A 24,238-nucleotide genomic window follows, 5' to 3' on the forward strand; every position below is an offset into this window, starting at 1 on the left:
TCTACTTTGTTGTTGCAAGTTTTACGTGGCTGCTACGGGGTGAGCAAGAATCGTTCTTACCTATGCATCAAAAACCACAACGTAGCATAGTGATTGCTTTTTGATCTTAGAAAGAACCCTGTTCATTGAAACCAATTCAACTAAAGTTGGAGAAACTAAAACCCACTAGCCACCTGTGTGCGAAGCACGTCGGTAGAACCAGTCTCGCGTAAGCGTACGCGTAATGTCGGTCTAGGCCGCTTCATCCAACAATGTCGCTGAATCAAGAATCAACTAGTGACGGCAAGCAATATGTATATACCCACCCCCATAACTCCTTTATGTTCTACTCGTGCATATAACATCTACGCATAAACCTGGCTCTGATACCACTGTTGGGTAACGTAGTAATTTCAAAAAAAATCCTACACACAGGATCATGGTGATGCATAGCAACGAGAGGGGAGAGTGTGTCCACGTACCCTTGTAGACCGAAAACGGAAGCGTTAGCACAACGCGGTTGATGTAGTCGTACGTCTTCACGATCCGACCGATCCAAGTAACAAACGCATGGCACCTCCGAGTTCAGCACATAATCAATTGTAAGTATAGTGGGGTTTTTACGCCCAAACTGCGAGTGTCGTGTTCTCCATAGGGACTAGGCGACAACAACGATGCTCGACTAAAGCTAGGTGAATAATTCAGATGATGATTGCGAGGAAATATAGACCTAAACTAACCAAAGGCGACGACAAAGAAAATGCAAAGAGCACAGGGAGATTCAGATTTTACTCAGTCTTTTTGGTATTATTTTTTTATTTGAGGAAATAGAAACTACAGGCAAACATCCTAAACAAAGGGGATTAACAAGACAAGATCACATTTATGTATACAAAAGTAGCAAGTATAAGATACACATAAGGAACAGAGTTATATGACAGGAGATAGATGATTCATATCACAAACATATATGTCACACGGATAAAGCTAGCACTGATCACACATAACATGCACTATATCTTACAAGTACGATACTGAACAATTAGCAATTCCAAGAACTAGTCTGATCTGAACATTACAACACACACACTGCTCAATGTTTACAGAACTTTAGAGAATTAACCACAATCACGAATATACAACACCACGGTTAGTAGAATTAACAACGATCACAAAGATACGTATGACTCAAAACATATATATGACAGTACAAGTCTGACTCAACAATGAGCAGCTCAACCACTCACAATTTCACATACATTGTAGTAACTAAAACATAGAGGAGGCACGAATCATGTATACCGAACAATACGCAAAGTTTACATTACAGTTTTCAGAAATTACAAAGAGTGAGAGGGGGAAAGAAGCTCAGGTTTGTGAAACAGCAACAATAGTAGTAGGCGGTTCAGACTTTAGAGAAGAACAATAGTTATGGTTCAGAGAAGGAGGGAATTAAGGAGAAAGGAGCAGCAGCAGGATTTGAGGAAGCAGCATCAAAGATGTGAGAGGAATTGGGAGAAGGTGGAGCTGCAGCGAGGCAAAGGAAGAAGAAGACAAGGGAAGCAGAGGAAGCAGCAGTAGATGGAGAAGAGAAGAAGAATCAGTGGCAAGGTTTGGGAAGGAGGAGCGGCATCTGGGCGTCAAGGAGAGGGAGCAGCAGATGTTGATGGAGTGGCGCGGCGGCGGCAGAGAATGATGGACGATGCTGCTAGCTGGCTGGGAGGATGGCGCTGGTGGAGATGGCGGAGATGGTGGTGACTTGCGGCGCTGATGGATGGGAGGCACACCACCACGCCGGCCTAGCCGGGCGGTGGCCGGAGGTGGAGAAGGAGGCGGAGGAAGATGGGGATGTGAAGCCAGGCCCTAAGGGGATCGGTGGCTAGCGCTAGGGATTTGATCCCACGATTAGATTTGCCACTTTTTTGATTTGGCCCTCCTGCTCCCTTGTTTCTTCACAAGCACATCCCTTCCCTTCTCTAGTTTGGCCCTCGGTTTCTTCTTCCTTCATGCTCAGGTCCCCCCTTCTTTCTTTCCCTTCCTTGTCTTGTATTCTTCGGCCTCTTAGTCAGAATCTTGAGGTTTATAGTGCCTTTGTGCACTTTTCTGCAGAAGAAACAAATGACGAGTAAATGATCTTTTATATGATTTTCATCCAAATATATCAGAGTTCATAGTAAGAATGGATGAACATATATCAATAAATGGTGTATATATGTGCCAAAATTATGTATATGAAATGTGCTTATCAAGTTCCCTCACACTTAAATCTTTGCTTGTCCTCAAGCAAAGGAATATGACAAGAGCAAGATTGTGAACAGTGAGCTGACTAGAGAATGCCAAGTGAAGTAGATCTCCAAACAAAGCATGATTTGAACTTTGCTAGTGAGAATCAATGGTTAAGAGTGCTACAAAGCAGTAGGATACTAGTAAGCATGACCATTTTAAACTTTTACAATGATAAAAGAGGATCAACAAGTTTAAGTGATGACTGTGCCAAATGGTTCGAAAAGAGAGCATGATCCCGAAAACAAAATGAACCGGAATTAAATCTTGTGATCAAATCACTTATTTACAAAGATATAACATTGTGGTTGAACCACTTATTGAATTTGAAAGAAACACACATATTATTTTATTAGTCTCACCGAAGGAACATACCACCGATCCCGAGAACATGGTATACACCTGGCTCAACCAATTATTATTAAAAAATTCTTTGTCTCCCCAAAGGAACATACCATCGATCCAGAGAACATGGTATACACCAGGTTCGACAATTACATATTTATTTATTAATTACTGCCCAAGCTAACCTGATTTCACATGCCACAGATCCAGGGAACATGACATGCTACTGTAGGTAGTCAGACTTATTATTCATTATAAGATATAATTTTTTTGAACAAAAACAAGAATCATCACTCAACCATGTCTGGTTCACATGCTACCGATCGAGGGAACATAGCATGCTAGTGCATAGTGGTAAAGTGATTGCTCTGAATGGGAACACACTTGGCACAAATACATCATCTGAACATAGTGATCTAGGTGTATCAAGGTAAATGCAGAAACTGATTAAGTTTACTAGTGCACTAGGGATTTGAGCACTCAAAACTAATAGTTCTCACTAATTTCATCAAAGCAATCATTGTATAGATCACTAGTTTATAAGGCATTCAGAAATCAGTTCACATATTCACATCAAGCACCATATGTCAAAGGTAAAATTCAGTGGGATAACATTAAGAAATGGCTCAAGCAACCCAAATATCAAATGATTTCAACATGTATCAATGGATGATATATTAAGATTGGGATCATGAAACATCTCACCGGGCTTTGATGTGGCACTCGCTCGACACTCTCTAAACTGCAGCTCTTGTCTTTTTGCTTCTCTATCCCCATGCCTGCTCCAGCTTCAATCTTCTTCGCGTGTGCCCATTGCGTCTCCTCATCACCATGCCGTGAATGGTACACAAGCATCAACCTGAAAGAACACTCAACAACCAAGCCAATACAAGTGACAGTGAGAATGCCCTCTAAGTCATCGATAGAGTACCCTATCATATAAGTATATCTATTGAGCAAATCAGGAACATGTATCAACAACAAGTCACATGGTGCATAGGCAATATCAGCGATATGACATGTCTTGTCTAGAAAGCTGAGATCATACCTGACATAGTTAGGAAGAAGCTTTAGGACTACCTCAATTGAAGATACCAAGTGAGGTGTGGTAGTAGAAATTTCAACCGGACTCGTGTCAACAAGTGAACTAGTAGAGCTTGGCTCCTTGACGTCTGAATCCACCTCACCATAATCAACCATGAAGCTCTCCATATCAGGCTCAAGTGTTGAGGAATCCATGCGGCTAACATCATCGAAGGCGAACTTCTCCATATCTGGCTCTAGCAGCACATAATCAATATCATCTAAAGGTTTCTCCTCAATATCAAAAGCAACTAACTGCAGCTCTGGCTCATCCATGGAAGAATCATCACAATGCAAAACTGAATCTCCAACACTAGTATCCATATGATCTGTAGCGTGCGTGTCAACTAGAATGGTATCATCATCATCAAAGATAATCCATGCAAGCTCAATCTTGTCACACTGAGATAGAGGTTCAGGCTTTTGTGTAACAATTGGTGGCTGAGGTGTAGTGATTTGTCGCAAGCAAACCAATGAATCAGAGGGTGGCTTCTCATTGTACCACTGAAGTTGGTGGAAAGCTATGCTCTCAATCAGCAGAAAAGCATCATCAAGTGTCTTGTTTGCAATAGCTCCACCCGCTGCCATATCGACGTAAGCTCGAGTGTCCAAAGTCAATCCACTATAGAATATCTGCAACTCTAACCATCTCTCGAGCCCATGATTAGGACATCTCCTGAATAAGGCTTTGTACTCTCCCAAGCATCATACAAGCTCTCGCCTTCACGCTGAACGAAATTGAAGATCTCATCTCGAATTGCGGACTGTTTGTGTAGTGGGAAATATTTATCCAATAAAGCTCATGATATCTCATTCCAACTGTATGACCTTGATGGCAAGGATCGATACCAAGCACGAGCATCATTGCGAAGAGAGAATGTGAACAACCTGCACATGATTGCATCTTGAGGAACTCCATGGTACTTGACTGTATCTGAATACTCCATGACTCGGTGTAAGTGCTCATAGGGATCCTCAGTAGACTGTCCTCCAAACTTTTGTTGTTGAACCAAAGCAATAAGACCAGGCTTTAGCTCAAAATTCTCTGCCTCGATAGATGGCCAAATTGGTCCTGCGAGATAGCACTGGCTGCTTGGCATCCAAAGATCACGAAGCATAGACATCTCTCAACCAAGTGTAGTTGTCAATCAATCTGTAAATAGTTCAGATTTCCTACGCACAATCATAAACAGTAAACACTAGTTAGAAGGTTAGTATCCTAATAAGCCAAAGCAACAGCAAGGAAAAGAAAATAAAATAAAAGAAACGTAGAAAATGAAATACACGATGAATTAAACACGGAACTAAAATAAACCTAGTCTATAGCCAACATAATCTCTCGATGCTAGTCCCTGGCAACGGCGCCAAAATAATCAATTGTAAGTATAGTGGGGTTTTTACGCCCAAACTGCGAGTGTCGTGTTCTCCACAGGGACTAGGCGACAGCAACGATGCTCGGCTAAAGCTAGGTGAAGAATTTAGATGATGATTGCAAGGAAATATAGACCTAAACTAACCAAAGTGGACGGCAAAGAAAATGCAAAGAGCACAGGGAGATTCAGATTTTACTCAGTCTTTTTGGTATTATTTTTTAATTTCAGAAAATAGAAACTACAGGCAAACATCCTAAACAAAGGGGATTAACAAGACAAGATCACATTTATGTATACAAAACTAGCAAGTATAAGATACACGGAAGGAACAGAGTTATATGACAGGAGATAGATGATTCATATCACAAATATATATGTCACAGGGACAAAGCTAGCACTGATCACACATAACATGCACTATATCTTACAAGTACGATACAGAACAAATAGCAATTCCAAGAACTAGTCTGATCTGAACATTACAACACATACACTGCTCAATGTTTACAGAAATGTAGAGAATTAACCACAATTATGAATAGGCAACACCACGGTTACTAGAATTAACCACAATCACAAAGATACGTATGACTCATATATATATATATATATATATATATATATATATATATATATATATATATATATATATATATGACAGTACAAGTCTGACTCAACAATGAGCAGCTCAACCACTCACAATTTCACATACACTGTAGTAACTAAAACATAGAGGAGGCACGAATCATGTATACCGGACAATACGCAAATGTTACATAACAGTTTTCAGAAATTACAAAGAGTGAGAGAGGGAGAGAAGCTTAGGTTTGTGAAATAGCAACAATAGCAGTAGACGGTTCAGACTTTAGAGAAGAACAATAGTTTTGGTTTAGAGAAGGAGGGAATTAAGGAGAAAGGAGCAGCAACAGGATTTGAGGAAGCAGAATCAAATATGTGAGAGGAATTGGGAGAAGGTGGAGCTGCAGCGAGGCAAAGGAAGAAGCAGAGCAAGGGAAGCAGAGAAGCAGCAGTAGATGGAGAAGAGAAGAAGGATCAACGGCAAGGTTTGGGAAGGAGGAGCGGCATCTGGGCGTCAAGGAGAGGGAGCAGCAGATGTTGATGGAGTGGCGCGGCGGCGGCAGAGAATGATGGACGATGCTGCTGGCTGGCTGGGAGGATGACGCTGGTGGAGATGAAGGAGATGGTGGTGACTTGTGGCGCTGATGGATGGGAGGCGCACCACCACGCCGGCCTGGCCGCGACGGTGGCCGGAGGTGGAGAAGGAGGAGGGGGAAGATGGAGATGTGACGCTAGACCCTAAGGGGATTGGTGGCTAGCGCTAGGGATTTGATCCCGCGCCACCTTTTTCGCCATGTACTGCGCGCGCGACTGTTGCGGGATTTGTTTAGATCGCTTGGGTCCACCAGTCAGCCACTCGGTGGAAGGCCTTATAAAAGGTCTCGGGCCAGGCCTCTGCTCCGCACGCTCCCATTCTCTCTTCTCTTTCTCCCGATCTCGCCGCCACTCTCGCTTCCGCCTTGTCGCTGGACCTCCGCTCGAGCTCGATCCGCCACCGTGGGGAAGGATAAGGCGGCGGCGCTGGAACGCACGAAGAAGGCGACCGTGAAGGCGAAGGGCAAGCGGACCAGCCGGGGTGGATCCTCGTCGAGGTCCAGTCTGTCGGCGGGCTGGATCCAGGGTGACTGGATCCGCTCGGCAATCACGCAGGACGACCACAACGACCTGGTGGAGGGGGATTGATCCCCCACAAGTTGGCCCGGCTCCCGGGGGATGAAACCGAGCCGCAGCCCAAAGAGGGTGAGTGTGTCCTCCTAGCAACCCACGTAGATCGCGGATTCTCACTGCCTCCCCACCCTTTCTTCCGGGGTTTTTTGAACTTCTTTGGGGCTCAGCTCCACCATTTCACTCCGAACACCATAGTCTATCTGGCCGCTTTCGTGTCCATGTGCGAAAACTTCTTGGGGTGTCGACCACACTGGGGGCTTTTCAAACACATCTTCACGTGCCGCTCCCAGTCGGTCAAAAAGGCCAAGTCGAGTGACGAGAGGACGCGGGTGATCCAGATGTGCGGTGGTCTGGGGATCCAGATGAGGAGCAAAAGTACTTTCCCAGCGATGATCCTTCCTGACTCGGTCCGGGGCTGGTAGTCGACTTGGTTTTACTGCAAGGATCAGCCAACCCCTGGCCAGTCGACTGGACTTCCTCCTTTTTCTTTGGCTCGAGTGGAGAAGCCTGCTCCCTTGAAGGTAGTTCTAGAAGAGAAGGCGCAGGTCAAGGAGCTGGTTGAACGGGTCGTCCAGCTTGTCCGCGATGGAGTGACCGGGATGGATCTGCTGGAGGTCTTTCTCGGTCGACGCATCCAACCTCTTCAGGCGCGCGATCATCCGATATGGATGTACTCTGGGCTCGAGGATACCACTCGGATCGACCCGGAGGAGGTTAGCGAGGATATCTTGGAGAACTGGTTGAGGGGAATCACTGGCAACAAAGACAACCCTCGGGGATCCAGGAGGGTGATTCCATTCGACAACTCGCGCCAGCCGGGGCAGGTATATTTCTGTTTTATCAAGTATCTTTCCGATTCACCACGTGATGTCCCGTTTGTGGTCGACTGAATGTCTTTTGATTGTTATCCTTTCAGGCCCTCATTGAAATGTACTTGATGCCCAACGGAGTGTAGGACCCCGGCGCTGAAGAAGAAGGGAGCAGGGGCGAGAGCGGCGAGGAGCATTCGGAAGCCGAGGAGGACGAGGAGAGTGATGAGTCGACCGATGAGGAAGAAGTCGACTCGCCTCCTCGCAGGGAGAGGAGGTCCAAGTACACTCATGACCCGGCACGCGCTCCGGACTTGGTGGCTGCGCCGATCGGGCAATCCTCGAAGCGCCCGAGGACGTCTTCCCCGACGCCAACTGAGAAGCCTCCAAAGCACTCCAAGGTCACGCCGCTTCCAGCACCGAAAGTGCCGAAAGCCATCTCTTCCAAACCGCCCAAAGCTTTGCCTCGGATCGAAGTGATCGTTCCTACTATCTCCTGTTAACAATCTGACTTGTCCTTTATGTGGATTCGATTAACTGGGTGTAACCGATTGAATGCGGGCCTTTGCAGTGCTGCTACGTCAGGGACCTCTTCATACCAGTACCGGGACGAGGAAATGGAGGATGCGGTAACCTCTAACCCAGGTATGTACTCTTGCGATTTCGATTCTTGATCCTTTTAGGGTCGAGTGGTTCACTTGGGTTCGAATGTTCTGTCTTGCAGCTCCACCCAACATCATTGACCTTCCGGACGACGACGAAGATGTGGCTCCTAAGCCTAGGAAGAGCAAGAAGGTAACAGCTGGCAGGGTGGCTCGGCAAGAACCAACTGCAACACCTCCCGTCTGTCAAGCTGAAGATGCGGGCAGGGCCACTGTGACGTTCGCTGCACCCTTATCGAGTGGGCATCCCACGCGGTCGACCGCGCCTGTGGTTCCTTCAACTATCCAAATCCACACCACAGAGCCTCAAGCAGCCGCACCTGGGTCGTCTGCACATTTTTTCACTAGCTACCCCGTCCCAGACAACCAGTCGGAAGCGGCTGCGGAAGCCATCCGACAGGCAGATATGATGATGGAGCGGGTGAAGATAGTGCACAAGAGCAGTCAGGCTGCCTACGACGCTAGTGCCGCCCTTTGGGCCAATGTCCAGGTGAGTAGACTTTCCGACTGTTTTTGTTCTCAAAAAATCTTCTTCTGCACAATCTCCTATTGTTCGCGTTGAATTAGAGCACCCACTGGGTGTTGTTGTCGTTTTTGGTAGTTTCGCTCTTCCACTCGGTCTGGGCGAGTGGGATCAGAACCGGTGGGGGCACGCCAAGTGCACCCACTGGGTGTAGTCCCCGAGACCGCGGTCGACTGCTGGCAGTCGACTGTGGTTTGAGTTCTTCTTTCTTGACGGTGCAATTGTTCTTTCTCTCTCTTTTTTTTTACTCCTTGCACTCGACTCCGGTGGGCCGGTCGAGTGGGATCAGAACCGGTGGGGGCACGCCAAGTGCACCCACTGGGTGTAGTCCCCGAGACCGCGGTCGACTGCTGGCAGTCGACTGGGGTCTGAACAGCTTGTTGTCCACTTCTTTAGGTTTTATTCACTCGAAAATGAACTGCCTTCGAACCTATCGATTGATCTGTCTCTTGCCTCCTGCAGAAGTCTTGTACTCTTATCTCCAAGTTTGCCGAACTCGAAGAGAAGCAGAGGCAACTCAACTTAGACTTGGAATTGGCTCAGCAAAATCTGAAAAAAGCTCAAGACGAGGCTGCTGGTATGGAAGGTAACTGATTGCCGACTGAACTTCGATATATCTCTTTGATCTCTTTTTTGATTCGATTATTTCTTTTGCAGTGAAAATGAAGTTGGCTCTGGACAAGAAGGACTCGGACCTCGCTGCCGCGCAAAAAGCAGCCCAAGACAAAACCGTTCTCGCAGACAAGAAGCTTGCTTCAGTCGGAACGCTTGAAGGAGAGGTGACTAGACTGACATCTTGTCTTAATGAAGCTAACCAAGAAGTGACCAGTCCGAAGAAGGATAAGGTCGTCCTGAACGAAAAGTTGGAGTCTGCGATACGCAAGAGGAACGACACAGAAGCTTATCTGAGGACCTCGCCAAGAAGCTTTATCTCGTGCTGGGAGGTATTTCTTTTAATCCGACTGTGTTGATGCTTGCCATCAGATTTTGCTCGGTTGATTGAACTGACTTTTGGCTGCAGAACTTTGTCAAGACTTTAACAAAAAAACTGGAAGGGTCGAGACGGGTCTAGACCCTATCGCTTCCCCGGTCTGCGACGAAACTACGATAAACATGCTCCGACTGGAGTCCCGTATCGCCAGCGCCACAAGCTACCTCGCACGCCTAAAGGAGGTTGTCTCTCGAATCGACTCGACGCTTTGGCCGGGGGCAACGCTTCAGAATGATCTGGAATCTTTGATGACTCGACTAAACGAGATCCCTGACCGAGTGCAAGAATGGAAGAAATCCTCCGCCCGGTGTGGTGCTGATGTGGCGCTGTCCCTGGTGCGAGTCCATTGCAAGGAGGCTCGTGAAGACAAGCTGGCTGCGATCAAAGATGCTAACACCAAAAAGCACGACTTCCAGTCCTTCATGGAGACTTTCATTGCTGCCGCTACTCGGATCGCTGATGGGATCGATCTGGACTCGTTCGTGGAGCCTGCCAGCCCTCCTCCGGCCGAGTGAACAATCTTATGAAACTTGTATACGCTTTAAATTTGCCTCGGAATGCCGAGTGGTTTCTGTAACCATTAAACTCCTTCTGTCTTGGTGCCCGAGTACCTTTGATTCGCTGCTTGGAAACTTTTAGTATTTATCTGAATTTGGTTTATCTCCAAATGTGCTTGTGTTTACCTTCGGATGGACTTTGCTTGCTGCACCTCTTCGTCCTTGCGGATAGGGATGGAGCGGATGTTGTATTTGTGCCGCAACTCCGAAGGAGAAGGTGGCAGTCAACCTGCACCTCGTCGTCCTTGAAGATAAGGATGGAGCGGACGTTTTATTTGTGCCGCAGCTCCGAAGGAGAAGGTTGCAGTCGACCTGCACCTCGTCGTCCTTGCGGATAAGGATGGAGCAGACGTTGTATTTGTGCCGCAGCTCTGAAGGAGAAGGTTGCAGTTGACCTGCACCTTGTCGTCCTTGCGGATAGGAATGGGTCTTAAACTTAGGTGAGTACTGGACTGCAACTAAGCCCCCGAGTGGGAGGATTGCTCTCCACTCGGTAGGATTTTTCCAAACTTAGGCGAGTGCTGGACTGCCGTTAAGCCTCTTAGTGAGAGAACTTAGGCGAGTGCTCGACTGCATCTAAGCCTCTGAGTGGGAGGACAGCTCTCCACTCGGTAGGGTTTTTCAAACTTAGGCGAGTGCTGGACTGCCATTAAGCCCCTTAGTGAGAGAACTTAGGCGAGTGCTCGACTGCAGCTAAGCCCCCAAGTGGGAGGACTGCTCTCCACTCGGTAGGGTTTTTTCAAACTTAGGCGAGTGCTGGACTGCAGTTAAGCCCCTTAGTGAGGGAACTTAGGCGAGTGCTTGACTGCAGCTAAGCCCCTGAGTGGGAGGACTGCTCTCCACTCGGTAGGATTTTTTCAAACTTAGGCGAGTGCTGGACTGCCGTTAAGTCTCTTAGTGAGAGAACTTAGGCGAGTGCTCGACTGCAGCTAAGCCCCCCGAGTGGGAGGACTGCTCTCCAGTCGGTAGGATTTTTTCAAACTTAGGCGAGTGCTGGACTGCCGTTAAGTCTCTTAGTGAGAGAACTTTGGCAAGTGCTCGACTGCAGCTAAGCCCCCCGAGTGGGAGGATTGCTCTCCACTCGGTAGGATTTTTTCATACTTAGGCGAGTGCTGGACTGCCGTTAAGTCTCTTAGTGAGAGAACTTAGGCAAGTGCTCGACTGTAGCTAAGACCCCCGAGTGGGAGGATTGCTCTCCACTCGGTAGGATTTTTTTCAAACTTAGGCGAGTGCTGGACTGCCGTTAAGTCTCTTAGTGAGAGAACTTAGGCGAGTGCTCGACTACAGCTAAGCCCCCGAGTGGGAGGATTGCTCTCCACTCGGTAGGATTTTTTCAAACTTAGGCGAGTGTTGGACTGCCGTTAAGCCTCTTATTTAGAGAACTTAGGTGAGTGCTCGACTACAGCTAAGCCCCCGAGTGGGAGGATTGCTCTCCACTCGGTAGGATTTTTTTCAAACTTAGGCGAGTGTTGGACTGCCGTTAAGCCTCTTATTGAGAGAACTTAGGTGAGTGCTCGACTGCAGCTAAGCCCCCGAGTGGGAGGATTGCTCTCCACTCGGTAGGATTTTTTTCAAACTTAGGCGAGTGCTGGACTGCCGTTAAGCCTCTTAGTGAGAGAACTTAGGCGAGTGCTCGACTCCAGCTAAGCCCCCGAGTGGGAGGATTGCTCTCCACTTGGTAGGATTTTTTCGAACTTAGGTGGAACGGATTCGCGACTAAGCCCACCCACTGGGGGATTTCAGGAGTAAATAAGAACAACACAACCGAATGAGAGAACCGTAAGCTCTTGTCTTTGATAAATGAATTACAGAAGGTGTTGCATATTACATTTTGTTCAAATGAGTGTTTAAGTATAAAAGGGGCGGAGTAGCTCCGCGTTCAAAGCCCGTGGCTCGTCTTTCTGATGCTCGATACTGTAAACATGGTATGCTCCATTGTGGAGAACTTTGGTGACGATGAAGGGGCCTTCCCAAGTTGGAGCGAGCTTGTGTGGTTTCTGCTGATCCACTCAAAGAACCAAGTCTCCTTCTTGAAAGGCCCGACCCCTCACATTCCTGGCGTGGAATCGACGCAAATCTTGCTGATAAATGGTCAAGCGGATCAAGGCCATCTCTCTTTCCTCCTCTAAGAGATCCACTGAATCTTGCCGGGCCTGCTCTGCTTCTGCTTCGGAGAAGAGTTCAACTCGGGGTGCGTTGTGGAGGAAGTCACTTGGCAGAACAGCTTCGGCTCCATAGACTAAGAAGAAAGGAGTTCTTCCGGTCGACCGATTAGGAGTTGTCCTTAAACCCCACAGAACTGACGGAAGTTCATCGACCCAAGCACCTGCTGCGTGTTTGAGATCACAACTCAGTCGGGGCTTCAGTCCTTTGAGAATTAGGCCATTGGCTCCTTCTGCTTGTCCATTCGTCTGCAGGTGAGCAACAGAAGCATAGTCGACTCGAGTGCCCTGAGAGGCGCATAAAATTCTGAACTCATCGGAATAGAAGTTCGACCCGTTGTCCGTGATGATGCTGTGCGGGACTCCATATCTGAATGTCAATTCTCTGATAAAACTGACAGCGGTGCTAGCGTCAAGGTTCTTGATAGGTTTGGCTTCGATCCATTTGGTAAACTTGTCGACTGCAACGAGCACGTGAGTGAAGCCGCTTTTGCCGGTCCTGAGCGGTCCAACCATATCCAGTCCCCAAACAGCGAAGGGCCAGACGAGGGGAATGGTCTTCAGGGCTGACGCTGGCTTGTGAGACATATGGGAGTAAAATTGACAGCCTTCACATCTATCGACTATATCTTTCGCTATCTCATTTGCTCGTGGCCAATAGAATCCAGCTCGGTATGCTTTAGCCACGATGGCCCAAGAGGACGCATGGTGACCACAGGTCCCCGAGTGGATGTCATTGAGGATCATTCGACCTTCTTCTGGTGTTACGCACTTTTGACCGACTCCAGTCACACTTTCTCTGAACAGCTGCCCTCTTATCACAGTAAAAGCTTTAGATCGGTGGACGATCTATCGAGCTTCTTCTTCATCCTCTGGGAGCTCTTTCCTGAGGATGTACGCAATGTAGGGCACCGTCCAGTCGGGAGTAATGGCCAGAACCTCCATGATTAGGTTGACCACAACTGGGACCTCGACTTCAATCGGATCCGTGGCGCTCTTGGGTTGTGGGGGCTCTTCAGTGAAAGGGTCTTCCCGAACTGTCGGCGTGCGAATATGCTCCAAGAACACATTGTTGGGAATGGCTTCTCTCTTGGAACCTATCTTTGCCAATTCATCGGCTGCTTGATTTTTCAATCGGGGGATGCGGTGGAGTTCTAACCCCTCGAACTTCTTCTCAAGCTTTCTCACCGCGTTGCAGTAACCAGTCATGGCTGGGCTTCTGACGTCCCACTCCTTCATCACTTGATTAACTACCAAATCTGAGTCGCCATAGACGATGAGGCGACGGACGCCGAGTGAGATGGCCATGCGCAACCCATACAGGAGTGCTTCATACTCTGCTTCATTGTTGGAGGAATCAAAGTGAATCTAGAGGACATATCTGAGCTTGTCTCCTCGGGGGGATACCAGAACTACTCCAGCACCAGAACTGTTCAACATCTTGGATCCGTCAAAGAACATGGTCCAGTGCTCCGAGTGAACTTGAGTCGGCAGTTGTTGTTCGATCCACTCGGCGAGGAAATCTGCTATTGCTTGGGACTTGATAGCTTTCTTTGCCTCAAACTTGATATCCAAGGGAAGGAGTTCAATCGCCCATTTTGCCACTCGACCAGTTGCATCCCTGTTGTGTAGAATCTCTGACAATGGAGCGTCGCTGACGACTGTAACAGAGTGATATGAGAAGTAGTGTGCAACCTTCTTCATGGTCATGTAAATTCCATAGACAAGCTTCTGATAGTGAGGATATCTCTGCTTTGACGGGGTCAGGACTTCGGAAATATAATAAACTGGACGTTGAACTTTGTACGCTTTTCCTTCTTCTTCCCGCTCGACCGTAAGTACTGTACTGACGACTTGTCCAGTGGCTGCTATATAAAGCAAAAGAGGCTCTTTGCTGATTGGAGCAGCAAGCACCAGCTGGGTGGAAAGCAGGGCTTTTAGCTCTGCAAATGTTGTATCAGCTTCTGGAGTCCACTCGAACTTATCTGATTTCTTCATCAGTCGGTAAAGAGGCAGCGCCTTTTCACCGAGGCGAGAAATGAATCAACTTAGGGCGGCCAAGCAACCAGTAAGCTTCTGGACATCATGCACACGCACAAGGCGTTTCATTCGGAGTATAGCGCCTACTTTCTCTGGGTTAGCATCGATTCCTCGTTCGGACACAAGAAAACCGAGCAACTTTCCGCCTGGAACTCCAAACGTGCACTTTGATGGATTGAGCTTGATATCATACCTTCTGAGGTTGGCAAAGGTTTCAGCAAGGTCGGTCAGCAGGTCGGAACCTTTACGTGACTTGACCACAATGTCATCCATGTATGCCTCCACATTCCGACTGATCTGAGTGAGCAGGCACTTCTGAATCATTCGCATAAATGTGGCTCTAGCGTTCTTCAAGACGAATGGCATTGTGACATAACAGAAGCACCCGAATGGGGTGATAAAGGCTGTCTTTATTTCGTCGGGTCCATACAGACGGATCTGGTGGTACCCGAAGTAGGCATCCAAAAAGGACAAACGCTCGCACCCAGCAGTCGAGCCGACTATCTGATCGATGCGAGGGAGAGGGAAGTGATCTTTCGGGCAGGTCCGATTGATATGCTTGAAATCGATGCACATGCAGAGTGAGGCATCTTTCTTTGGGACCATGACAACATTGGCTAACCACTCGGAGTGGTAAATCTCTCGGATAAACTCAGCTGCCAAAAGCCGAGCCACCTCTTCGCCGATTGCTTTTCTTTTCTGGACGGCGGACCGTCGAAGATGCTCTTTGACTGGTTTCACTTTCGGGTCGACTCGCAAACGATGCTCAGCCAGTCCCCAGGGAACACCTGGCATGTCAGATGGCTTCCATGCAAAGATGTCCCAGTTCTCACGGAGGAACTGGATGAGTGCATCTTCCTATTTGGAGTCGAGTGTGGTCGAAATGTGGGTCGAAGCTGCATTGGGGTCCGTCGGGTGGACGTGAACAGACTTCGTCTCGCCAGACGACTGGAATGCTGAATCCGTGGCTGGCTTCTTGGCTCGCAACAAGGCACTCGGGTCTGCATTTTTCTGGTATTCTTGCAATTCTGCCACGGCCATCTGGGCATCGGCGATCTTTGAGCCCTTCTGGAAACACTCTTCCGCCTTTTTCCGATTACCAGAGATAGTGATCACTCCTCTGGGACCAGGCATCTTCAGTTTGAGGTACACATAACAAGGTCGAGCCATGAATCGTGCATAAGCCGGCCTGCCCAAAATTGCATGATACGCACTCTGAAAATCCACGACTTCAAACATCAACTTTTCTTTGCGGTAATTTTTGGCATCATCGAAAACCACGTCGAGTGCAATCTGACCGAGGGACGCAGCCTTCTTGCCCGGGATGACCCCATGGAAACTCATATGGCTTTCACTGAGTCTGGACATCGGAATGCCCATTCCTTTCAACGTTTCTGCATAAAGAATGTTCAGGCCACTGCCACCGTCCATCAGGACCTTTGTCAGTCGAGTGCCTTCGACCACCGGGTCGACCACCAGTGCTTGCCTCCCAGGGGTGGCGATGCGCGCTGGATGATCAGACTGGTCGAATGTAATGGCAGTCTGCGACCATTTCAAGTAACTGGGTGTCGCCGGAGCGACCATGTTCACTTCTCTGTTGATGACTTTCAATCGACTATTGTTTTCAACATCAGCAAAAATCATCAGAGTGGAATTCACGTGAGGATAACCATCATCATCTTCTCCTTCACTCTCAGCCTTGTCTGCCTCCTTCTCCTTTTCCTTGGGCTGCTTCTCTCGGAACTGCTGGATCAGGAGCCGACACTGTCGAGTGGTATGCTTTGGGTAAATGAAATTACCTTCTTCGTCTTTTTTGGTGTGGATATGGCACGGCAGATCCAACACGTCATTCCATCATGATCTTTTACTTTCTTGGGGTTCCATAGCCCTTTGGGCTTCCCCTTGAACTTTCCTTGAACCACAGCAAGGCCTCACCCGAAGCAGCTGGTTCGGCCTTGCGTTTTTGTTTCCGACTGGAGTTTCCTCCTCTGGCTTCGTGGGCGACTGCTTTGTGCTTGCCGCTCCGCAGTCGCTCCTCCTCTTCACCATTGGCATACTTGGTGGCGATTTCCATCATCCGAGTCAGAGTCATGTTTCCTGTCCGACCGAATTTCAGGTTCAACTCTCGGTACCTGACGCCTTCCTTGAAAGCACAAATTGCCTGATGATTAGACACATCTTCCACCGTGTGGTGCAGGGTGATCCACCTCTGGATATAATCTCTCAAAGTTTCATTCGGTTTTTGGATGCAACACTATAATTCTGTCAAACCTGCTGGCCGCTTGTAGGTACCCTCAAACATTCTGACAAACACTCGGGCGAGATCTTCCCAAGTATAGATGCTGCCAGGTGCCAACTGATTCAGCCACGCCCTAGCCGAGCCCTCCAACATCAGAGGAAGGTGTTTCATGGCTACCTCATCATTGCCGCCACCAATTTGGACAGCCACTCGGTAGTCTTCGAGCCAGGTGTCAGGCTTGGACTCTTTGGTGAACTTACTGACTCCAGTCGCCAACCTGAAGTTGGGGGGAATCATTGCAGCTCTGATAGCTCTGCTGAAGCACTCTGGGCCAGAGACATGCACCCTATTGCTGGTTTGCGGGCCTCTATCATGGCCATCTCGGTGAGCTCTGTTTCTGTCGACCAAGCCTTGTACGAGAATAGATCTCGCATCAAATCCTAACTCTCCGGGGTCGACTGGAATACCTCTTCCGACGCTGTTAGGGCGCCTGTCTTCATGTGGCCACGGCACGTACGACCCACTCCTTGGAGGAGGCGTGGGCACTCGACGGCGACCATCGCGATCGGCTCAACGATCATACTGCTCCTGATTTCTGTACTGATCACACCGCTCTCCACGTCCCTCACTCCTCGGGGGCGATCTCGGGCTATGGGCCGACTGGACCGTATCTGTGACCACAGATCTGCTATGGATCCTATCCCGCGACTGAGACACGGCCGTATTCTGCTCTCCTGCTGCCCGGAGCAAGGCCCTGATCTGCGCCAGACCTCGGCCAGCTTCTGACTGGGAAGGTTGAATCGACTCTGCTATCCGGGCAGCAGCTGCTAGGTTTTGGATCGGTGTCCGGTAAACCTGAGCCAGTGGTGGAAAAAGTTGGCGTCAGCTGGACTCAGGAGCACGTTGACGAGCGCGATCATCGAGTGCGCGTTGTAGGTTCTCCAGCCGAGTGCGCTCAGCCAGATTGGCCAAGCGAGCCTGTTCCAAGGCCTAGGCCTCGGGCGTTTCTCTAACTATTGGAGTATGCAGGGCATCCATGTTTCGGCGACGAAGTTCTTCTCTCTGCTGTGAGGAGAGAGGCTCAGGGCGGTACTCCTCGTGAACGCGTGACGGATCGCCGTTCCCGTCACCTCCGTCTTCACGATTGAAGCCAGGAGGACCGCGTGGTCCATTGACCATCAGGACTTCCGCTGCCGAGTCCTTGCTGCCGCACTCAGATGCAGTCTCTACGGAGCCAGTCGACAGATCGAATAGGCCGTAGAGAGACTCGTCGGGCTCGAGCGCCGCGACTTGAGGGGTGGCCGACTGGCGGGCCACCGCATGCTTCACCCATGTTGGATCCTCGACCAGCCGGTGCCCTTGCTCTGGCGGGTCGCAGGGAGGGGGAAAGCCGTTGGAGTCGACTGGTACTGGGTCGACGGTTGCCGCAGGAGGATGCCGCGGACGCACGCGTGAAAGTGCGTCGCCCCGCGGGCGGGGAGAGCGTCGACGTCGAGTGGTGCCTCCTGAAGCCAAGCGGAGTCGTCGGCGACAAACACGAGCGCGCCGAGATGGATCTCGTGGCCCTCAGCCAAACTTCCGCCTGGAACCATGATGATGGGGATCGAAAAAAATTGCAACTTCTCCAATAAGTCGCTAAGACACCTGCCCCAAGGTGGGCCCCAACTATCGTGGATCTAAGACTGACAGTAGAATGGGGGTAGGTATGAGGAGGCAAGATCCTAGCTATGGAGTAGTTGTACACACGAGTTTTACGAGTTCAGGCCCTTCTCGGAGGAAGTAACAGCCCTACGTCTCGGTGCCCTGAGGCGGTCGACTGGATTATATGCGTGTGTGATTTTACAAAAAAGAGCGAACCCTTGTCCCAGAGGAGGGGGTGGCTTATATAGAGTGCGCCAGGACCCCAGCTCCCCTCCGTTACTCAGGGTTCAATGCTCATAAAGGAAAGGCGTTACTGGTAACGTCTATAGTAAAATGTCATAAATGCTCATAATGCTATGGTTTAAGTCCTAACCGTTGCAGAGTGGAGGGTTCCTCATCTTTTGGTGGTCGAGTGTCTTCAAGGTGGTCGAGTGAGCGCATCTCCGCGGTCGAGTGGATGATGATTTCTCTTCGACTGCTTCTAATTCTTTGTAAAGATGTCCTTGGGGAGGGTATGCTGGACAGGTCCATGACCCTACCCTAGGTACATAGCTTCATCAGGCGCCGCCCCCCTCTCCTAGTCCAATTCGGACCAGAGGGGGGGGAGACCTGCCCTAGGCCAGCCCTCTATCTCTCCACTAAGGCCCACAAAGCCAATTATTTCTCCCGGGGGGGTTCCGGTAACCCTCCGGCACTCCGGTTTTCTCCGAAACCACCCGGAACACTTCCGGAGTCCGAATATAGTCGTCCAATATATCGATCTTTACATCTTGACCATTTTGAGACTCCTCGTCATGTCCGTGATCATATCCGGTACTCCGAACTACCTTCGGTACATCAAAACACAAAAACTCATAATACCGATCGTCACCGAACTTTAAGCGTGCGGCCCTACGGGTTTGAGAACTATGTAGACATGACCGAGACACGTCTCCGGTCAATAACCATTAGCGGAACCTGGATGCTCATATTGGCTCCCATATATTCTACGAAGATCTTTATCGGTCAAACCGCATAACAACATACGTTGTTCCCTTTGTCATCGGTATGTTACTTGCCTGAGATTCGATCGTCGGTATCTCAATACCTAGTTCAATCTCGTTACTGGCAAGTCTCTTTACTCGTTCCGTAATACATCATCCCGCAACTAACTCATTAGTTACAATGCTTGCAAGGCTTATAGTGATGTGCATTACCGAGTCGGCCTAGAGATACCTCTCCGAAAATCGGAGTGACAAGTCCTAATCTTCATCTATGCCAACTATACAATTACCATCGGAGACACCTGTAGAGGACCTTTATAATCACCCAGTTACGTTGTGACGTCTGGTAGCACACAAAGTGTTCCTCCGGTAATCGGGAGTTTCATAACCTCATAGTCATAAGAATATGTATAAGTCATGAGGAAAGCAATAGTAGTAAACTAAACGATCACTTGCTAAGCTAATGGAATGGGTCAAGTCAATCACATCATTCTCCTAATGATGTGATCCCGTTAATCAAATGACAACTCATGTCTATGGTTAGGAAACTTAACCATCTTTGATTAATGACCTAGTCAAGTAGAGGCATACTAGTGACACTTTGTTTGTCTATGTATTCACACATGTACTAAGTTTCCGGTTAATACAGTTCTAGCATGAATAATAAACTTTTATCATGATATGAGGAAATAAATAATAACTTTATTATTACCTCTAGGGCATATTTCCTTCAGCCCCCTCAATGCAACCGGAAGCAGTTGCGTCATAATCACGTGGCAGTCATGAGACTTTAGGTTCTGGAACTTTTTCTCTGGCATATTAATTATTCCCTTTATATTCAATGAGAATCCAATCGGGACCTTCATACTGAGCAGGCATTCAAAGAAGATTTCCTTCTCTTCTTTGCTAAGAGCGTAGCTGGCAGGACCTTCATACTACTTTGGAGGCATGCCGTCTTTTTCATGCAAACGTTGCAGGTCCTCCCGTGCCTCCGGTGTATCTTTTGTCTTCCCATACACGTCCAAGAAGCCTAGCAGGTTCACACAAAGGTTCTTCATCATGTGCATAACGGCGATTGAAGAGCGGACCTCTAGGTCTTTCCAGTACGGTAGGTACCAAAATATAGATTTCTTGTTCCACATGGGTGTGTGGCCCTCAGCAGCGTCATTCGGAACAGCTAGTCCGCCGGGACCCTTTCCAAAGATTACGTGTAAATCATTGACCATAGAAAGTACGTGATCACCGGTACGCATGGAGGGCTTCTTCCGGTGATCTGCCTCGCCTTTGAAATGCTTGCCTTTCTTTCGACATTGATGGTTGGTCGGAAGAAATGGAGGGCTTCTTCCGGTGATCTGCCTCGCCTTTGAAATGCTTGCCTTTCTTTCGACATTGATCACCGGTACGCATGGAGGGCTTCTTCCGGAAGTACACATTCTTCTTGCATTTGTCCAGGTATATACTTTCGATGTCAGCTAAACAGTATGTGCATGTGTGGTATCCCTTGTTTATCTGTCCTGAAAGGTTACTGAGAGCGGGCCAATCGTTGATGGTTACAAACAGCAAAGTGTGCAAGTTAAATTCCTCCTATTTGTGATCATCCAACACACGTACACCGGTTCCATTGCACGGCTGTAAAAGTTCTTCAACTAATGGCCTTAGGTACACATCAATGTCATTGCCGGGTTGCTTAGGGCCTTGGATGAGAACTGGCATCATAATGAACTTCCGCTTCATGCACATCCAAGGAGGAAGGTTATACATACATAGAGTCACAGGCCAGGTGTTGTGATTGCTACTCTGCTCCCCGAGAGGATTAATGCCATCCGCGCTTAAACCAAACCATACGTTCCTTGGGTCACCTGCAAACTCAGCCCAGTACTTTCTCTCGATTTTTCTCCACTACGACCCGTCAGCGGGTGCTCTCAACTTCCCGTCTTTCTTACGGTCCTCTCTGTGCCATCGCATCAACTTGTCATGCTCTTCGTTTCTGAACAGACGTTTCAACCATGGTATTATAGGAGCATACCACATCACCTTCGCATGAACCCTCTTCCCGGGGGGCTCGCCGTCAACATCACCAGGGTCATCTCGTCTGATCTTATACTGCAATGCACCACATACCGGGCATGTGTTCAAATCCTCGTACGCACCGCGGTAGAGGATGTAGTCATTAGGGCATAAATGTATCTTCAGCACCTCCAATCCTAGAGGGCATACGACCTTCTTTGCTGCATACGTACTGTCGAGCAATTTGTTATATTTTGGAAGCTTCTTCTTCAATATTTTCAGTAGCTTCTCAAATCCTATGTCAGACACAGCATTCTCTGCCTTCGACTGCAGAAATTCCAGTACGGTACCGAGCTTTGTGTTGTCATCTTCTCAATTGGGGTACAACCCTTTTTTGTGATCCTCTAACATGCGATCGAACTTCAGCTTCTCCTTTTGATTTTTGCATTGTGCCCTTGCATCAACAATGACCGGTGGAGATCATCATCATCGGGCACATCGTCTAGTACCTCCTGATCTTCAGCAGCTTCCCCCGTTGCAGCATCATGGTATTCAGGGGGCACATAGTTGTCATCGTCCTCTTCTTCTTCATTTTTTTCCGTCATAACCCCTATTTCTCTGTGCTTCGTCCAAACATTATAGTGTGGCATGAAACCCTTATAAAGCAGGTGGGTGTGAAGGATTTTCCGGTCAGATTAAGACTTCGTATTCTGACTTATAGGGCATGGACAACACATAAAACCATTCTGCTTGTTTGCCTCAGCCACTTCAAGAAAATTATGCAGGCCCTTAATGTACTCGGAGGTGTGTCTGTCACCATACATACATTGTTGGTTCATCTGCGTGCATTATATATAATTATGTGTGTCAAAAGTAAAAAAATTAGACAAGTATCTATCTAAAGTAAGAATTTTTTTCTTTCAGAAAGAAGATAAGAACAAGAGGCTCACCACGATGGTGCCGGCGACGAGATCGGCGCGGGCGATTGATGGCGGTGAACACGGGGACGGGGCGTGACGGACCGCTAAACCTATGCAAATCTCAGGAAAAATGGTGTTCGGAGGTCAAGCTTCGAGAGGAGAAAGCTTAACTAGTGTGGCTCGGGCATTTCATCGAACACCTCATGTGCATAGGAGGTGAGCTAGAGCACCCAAATAGCCTCCCCTCGCCAGCCAGAAAAAACAGAGCACTGTGGAGTGCTCTGCTGCGGCGAGGGGGTATATATAGGCAACTTATTTGTCTCAGTTCGTGCATAGAACTGGGACTAAAGCTCCCCATTATGTCCCGGTTCGAGCCACGAACCGGGACCAATGTATGTGGGTCAGGAGCGAGGCCCATTGGTCCCGGTTCGTGCCAGGAACCGGGACAAATGGGTCCAGACGAACCGGGACCAATGCCCACGAGGCCCCGGCCGCCCCCCTGGGATCACGAACCGGGACGTATGCCCCCATGGGTCCCTGTTCGTGACTGAACTGGGACTAATGGGATGGCCAGGCCCCAACCAAACCTCTGTTTTCTACTAGTGGTTTGGGGTCCTACCATTGAAACCGTTGGGAGAAAGAGATACTACGTTAGTTTCATTGACGATTTCAGTAAGTTTACATGGATCTTTCTCATAAAACACAAGTCTGTAGTTTTTCAAAAATTTCATGACTTTCAAAAACTTGTTGAAAGATAGTTTGATCGAAAGATCCTTGCCCTTCAAACCGACTGGGGAGGGGAGTACGTCAACTTGAACTCCTTTTCACCAAAAATGGTATCTCTCACCATGTCTCCTGCCCTCACGCTCATCAGCAGAATGGCTCGGTTGAACGAAAACACCGACACATAGTTGAAGTCGGCTTATCTTTGCTTGCTCAAGCTTCCATGCCCTTAAAGTTTTGGGATGAAGCCCTCAAAGCAACCACCTATCTCATCAATAGGATGACAAGCAAAGTCATAAACTTTGAGACACCTCTCACTATATTATTTGGTGAAACCCCAAACTATTCATCTCTCCGTATCTTTGGATGCGCCTGCTGGCCTAATCTTCGCCCATACAACACACATAAACTTCAATTTCGTTCTAAACTGTGCGCTTTCCTTGGGTATTATAGGATTGAAAGTATGTCTATAGGGGGGGTGATTAGACTACTTGACCAAATAAAAATCTAGCCTTTTCCCAATTTTAGTTCTTGGCAGATTTTAGCTATCTTAGTACAAGTCAAGCAATCTCCACACAATTCAAGCAAGCATCCAAAAGAGTATATGAGCAGCGGAAAGTAAAGCATGCAACTTGCAAGAATGTAAAGGGAAGGGTTTGGAGGATTCAAACACAATTGGAGACACGGATGTTTTTGTCGTGGTTCCGATAGGTGGTGCTATCGTACATCCACGTTGATGGAGACTTCAACCCACGGAGGGTAACGGTTGCGCGAGTCCACGGAGGGCTCCACCCACGAAGGGTCCACGAAGAAGCAACCTTGTCTATTCCATCACGGCCGTCGCCCACGAAGGACTTGCCTCACTAGTGGTAGATCTTCACGAAGTAGGCGATCTCCTTGCCCTTACAAACTCCTTGGTTCAACTCCACAATCTTGTCGGAGGCTCCCAAGTGACACCTAGCCAATCTAGGAGACACCACTCTCTAAGAAGTAACAAATGGTGTGTTGATGATGAACTCCTTGCTCTTGTGCTTCAAACGATAGTCTCCCCAACACTCAACTCTCTCTCATAGGATTTGGATTTGGTGGAAAGAAGATTTGAGTGGAAAGCAACTTGGGGAAGGCTAGAGATCAAGATTCATATGGTTGGAATGGAATATCTTGACCTCAAC

General features: G+C 48.3%; 1 non-coding gene across 1 annotated transcript; it reads left to right on the plus strand.

Annotated features, from left to right (window-relative positions):
• Nucleotides 1-4,345: 4,345 nt before the first annotated feature.
• LOC125511735 lies at nt 4,346-4,455 on the plus strand. Its single transcript, XR_007285090.1, has one exon. It is a non-coding gene; the product is annotated as a small nucleolar RNA R71 (small nucleolar RNA).
• Nucleotides 4,456-24,238: the final 19,783 nt, after the last annotated feature.

Source organism: Triticum urartu, chromosome 5 (assembly GCF_003073215.2).
Source record: "Triticum urartu cultivar G1812 chromosome 5, Tu2.1, whole genome shotgun sequence".
Taxonomy (NCBI): Eukaryota; Viridiplantae; Streptophyta; class Magnoliopsida; order Poales; family Poaceae; genus Triticum; species Triticum urartu.